We start from the raw sequence: 5,000 nt of genomic DNA, 5'->3' as shown, positions 1-5,000 counted from the left end.
ACACCTCGAAACCCTCTCAGGTCCCGGCGGCGCGCAGCGCCGTCCTAAGTACTTGGTCGGGTTCGAGAGAGGCGCAATCGCCCGGAGTTTGGCGAGTAGACGCTTTAGGTGCGACCACCCGTGCTCCCAACTGAGCTTGCCGCTGCCGACAGAGGCCCGGGAGCGTGCTGTCGTGGCATTGCCGGCGGGAGACAACACGCGCCACCTACGGTGACCGGCAGCTCCAACGCCAGCGCCACAGAAGGACAAAAGCCCCACTTGGGTGCCGAAGCGAACTCTCCCAGCACAGCGCACGCGCCAACACGTCCGCACAGCTGCGATACAAACCACCTGCGAGAACCGCAGAGGCGACCGAGCAGCAGACGGCGTCGCGGCGCCGAGCGCCGGGCGGCGGCGCATCCTCAGCGCACACAGTCCTCAATCGGACCAGCACACTGCAGATGTCCACCGCGCTTCGCACCGGGCCCGCGAGGACCTACTTTGGCCGCACGGCGCCGCGTGCAGGGTGCGCCGGCGCGCAGCTGCGCCGCCTGCCGCCTCCGTCGGCCGGCGCGCCTGCCACTGGCCGCCCCCACCAGCCGGCTGTAGCGCGTGCGCCCACGCACCGCGCGGCCAGCACGCCGGGAGGCCCCCCCTCACCGGCCGGGGACGGTCCCACCCAGCCACCGCCGCGTATCGCTTCACACCCAGATGCCATTCACGTTCGTGGGCATGGTGGGTATCGCTGGAACAACCGGTTGGTAGCTCAACCGATCGTCGCCATCACTGATTCACCTCTAGCGAGAACAACCGCACCACAACGGTTTACCAGTTGTTCATTTGCATAACGTCACCAGCAAACGTAGGCGTCCATCGCCATTTGCAAATTCAACGATTGTTGCATGCCTGTGTCAGGTGTCACGACACACTATGTCTGCCCACATACACGCAACAACATGTGCACGCTTCGCGAACACGTGGAAGGTGGCCCCCGTACGTATGCGATGTCCATTGCGCGAACGACTGTCAACCGGCCTCTGTCGCATGTCGCAGATGTGGAACGCAGTGCACCATGCTATCACGGTGTGTGAGAAGAGACGACTACGTCTGACAACACGCGCCACTACATCAACAGACGGCTCATGCTGATCGCCATCCAGGGCATACCACACTGCAATCCAGCTCTTATAGGGAGACGACACGTAGCTGAGTGCACAACATTTGGACCGCATGGTTCGCCGTTGTTGGCGCAGTCGTTGTACGGTCACATGTACCACGATGTATCATTCAGTACATGAGGACCAATGTGCAGTACAGTGTGTGATTTGGACGTACAACATCAGCGGACAGTTGACACAGGCCGTACCACAGCGTAGGCTAAGTGCTTCGCACATGCGAATGCCAATGAACAACTGCAAATGCCAATGAACAACTGCAAAGGGCATTGAGCATGTACGTCCTGCTGCCATCCACATTACAGTGTATAGCTGCAAGGTGTTTAACATGAAGCGATACACTGGGGACCGGGCAGTGCGAGTAGCAAACTATATTGCGGGGGTTGCAGTTAGGCAACACTACACTAATTTAACGCGTCGTATGACAATTACAGAGCAGGTTAAGGCCCAACGTGTGTTGGGTTAAGGCCCAACGTGTGTTGGGTTAAGGCCCAACGTGTGTTGGGTTAAGGCCCAACGTGTGTTGGGTTAAGGCCCAACGTGTGTTGGGTTAAGGCCCAACGTGTGTTGGGTTAAGGCCCAACGTGTGTTGGGTTAAGGCCCAACGTGTGTTGGGTTAAGGCCCAACGTGTGTTGGGTTAAGGCCCAACGTGTGTTGGGTTAAGGCCCAACGTGTGTTGGGTTAAGGCCCAACGTGTGTTGGGTTACGTTAAGGGGCAATGTGGGTTACGTTAAGGGGCAATGTGGGTTACGTTAAGGGGCAATGTGGGTTACGTTACGGCGCAATATAGGTTACGTTACGGCGCAATATAGGTTACGTTAAGGCGCAATATCGGTTACGTTAAGGCGCAATACAGGTTACGTTAAGGCGCAATACAGGTTACGTTAAGGCGCAATACAGGTTACGTTAAGGCGCAATACAGGTTACGTTAAGGCGCAATACAGGTTACGTTAAGGCGCAATACAGGTTACGTTAAGGCGCAATACAGGTTACGTTAAGGCGCAATGCAGGTTACGTTAAGGCGCAATGCAGGTTACGTTAAGGCGCAATACAGGTTACGTTAAGGCGCAATACAGGTTACGTTAAGGCGCAATACAGGTTACGTTAAGGCGCAATACAGGTTACGTTAAGGCGCAATACAGGTTACGTTAAGGCGCAATACAGGTTACGTTAAGGCGCAATACAGGTTACGTTAAGGCGCAATACAGGTTACGTTAAGGCGCAATACAGGTTACGTTAAGGCGCAATACAGGTTACGTTAAGGCGCAATACAGGTTACGTTAAGGCGCAATACAGGTTACGTTAAGGCGCAATACAGGTTACGTTAAGGCGCAATACAGGTTACGTTAAGGCGCAATACAGGTTACGTTAAGGCGCAATACAGGTTACGTTAAGGCGCAATACAGGTTACGTTAAGGCGCAATACAGGTTACGTTAAGGCGCAATACAGGTTACGTTAAGGCGCAATACAGGTTACGTTAAGGCGCAATACAGGTTACGTTAAGGCGCAATACAGGTTAGGTTAAGGCGCAATACAGGTTAGGTTAAGGCGCAATACAGGTTAGGTTAAGGTACGACATAGGTTAGGTTAAGGTACGACATAGGTTAGGTTAAGGTACGACATAGGTTAGGTTAAGGTACGACATAGGTTAGGTTAAGGTACGACATAGGTTAGGTTAAGGTACGACATAGGTTAGGTTAAGGTACGACATAGGTTAGGTTAAGGTACGACATAGGTTAGGTTAAGGTACGACATAGGTTAGGTTAAGGTACGACATAGGTTAGGTTAAGGTACGACATAGGTTAGGTTAAGGTACGACATAGGTTAGGTTAAGGTACGACATAGGTTAGGTTAAGGTACGACATAGGTTAGGTTAAGGTACGACATAGGTTAGGTTAAGGTACGACATAGGTTAGGTTAAGGTACGACATAGGTTAGGTTAAGGTACGACATAGGTTAGGTTAAGGTACGACATAGGTTAGGTTAAGGTACGACATAGGTTAGGTTAAGGTACGACATAGGTTAGGTTAAGGTACGACATAGGTTAGGTTAAGGTACGACATAGGTTAGGTTAAGGTACGACATAGGTTAGGTTAAGGTACGACATAGGTTAGGTTAAGGTACGACATAGGTTAGGTTAAGGTACGACATAGGTTAGGTTAAGGTACGACATAGGTTAGGTTAAGGTACGACATAGGTTAGGTTAAGGTACGACATAGGTTAGGTTAAGGTACGACATAGGTTAGGTTAAGGTACGACATAGGTTAGGTTAAGGTACGACATAGGTTAGGTTAAGGTACGACATAGGTTAGGTTAAGGTACGACATAGGTTAGGTTACGGTACGACATAGGTTAGGTTACGGTACGACATAGGTTAGGTTACGGTACGACATAGGTTAGGTTACGGTACGACATAGGTTAGGTTACGGTACGACATAGGTTAGGTTACGGTACGACATAGGTTAGGTTACGGTACGACATAGGTTAGGTTACGGTACGACATAGGTTAGGTTACGGTACGACATAGGTTAGGTTACGGTACGATATAGGTTAGGTTAAGGTACACATTGTTGTAAGGAAAGGTTTAATGGGGGGCGGGGCGGGGCGGCCGGTTTGTTGATTGTGATTATAGTAAGTGGATGCCTGCGGCATCATCTGATTTGCCACGTCAGGATGCACCTTTGGCTCATGACAGGCGGCGCTCTCATTCCATGCTTGTGGCAGACCTGTGTCTTTCATTCCTGCCATTGTTTGTGTGCTGTGAGAGGAGGCAGTATTGTGATGTTGGGTGCACCCCTGTGTAGGACATGTGTGGGTGTTGGTGGCTTGGCTGAGCAATGGTGGTTGTCGGGTGGGTGGGATATTCTGTTTTCTGAGTGGACCTCCCAGTCTGGTTATGACAGTGTGGATTGTCTAATGTGGCGGAGAGGATGCACTGGGTGTTGTTCCATGCTGGTGCTTACATATTGTCTGTGTGCGTGTTACAGGCAGAGAGTAGTGCGTGATAAGGGTGTGTGGCTGACGTGTGGTTGTGATTGTGAGCAGAGTCTTTCAGCATGTATACGGACAGTTGTATACATTATCTGTATTCTGATGGCTCTATCTATTACTAATCAGCGCCGTGTATACGTTTAATCCGGTTCCAGTCGAAACTGTTGTATCTCTGTACATTAGTGACACGGCGAGCCCGCTATGTAGTTACTCGTCTCGGCAGCTTCCACCGGTGTATGGCAAATGATTATAAGGAATCAGTCTAGTCGTCAATACCGATGGTGTGACGTCACATGTCTGGGGTGGGGGACGCTGCGCCCTTCCGGTGGGTCATGGCCTAGAAAGACTCTTCCCACGCAGGGGGGCGTGGACTGTCATTGACTCTTCCAGGTAATATACTTGCCGTACGTTCTTGCGACTGCGAGTGCAACGCTCACCGGTACCGACATGGATGGAGCGCCTCCTAGCTGACCGCTCAGCATCGGCATTCGTACAGAGAGCAACGCGGTCGCGTCTCTAGCTCGTAACTGGTACAGCCCGCAGCTCATGTATAGGGACAGCGGGAATGTCGCATATTGGAGATAACTCTTCATGAAACGCATGTTATAGGGGTGGATTGCACATTGCGACTGCGGGAAAAGTCCGCCGTTCATCCGCTGGAGTTGCGAGTTGGGCGGTTGGAGTGGGGCGCAGGTGGAGTGATTGCCGGTCCACGATTTCGTGCGGCAGAGGCGCTGGCGTTGGGGTGCTGTGGTCGACAGAGGACGCAGGCTTTGTGGGTGGGGTCGAAAGATGGGCACTGTGGGCCCATCGATGTCTTGGTCGGCTTGGCGTCTCATAGATGGCGGTATCG

Source organism: Schistocerca americana, unplaced genomic scaffold (genome assembly GCF_021461395.2).
Source record: "Schistocerca americana isolate TAMUIC-IGC-003095 unplaced genomic scaffold, iqSchAmer2.1 HiC_scaffold_254, whole genome shotgun sequence".
NCBI classification, from domain to species: Eukaryota; Metazoa; Arthropoda; class Insecta; order Orthoptera; family Acrididae; genus Schistocerca; species Schistocerca americana.
This window is presented reverse-complemented; position numbering follows the sequence as displayed.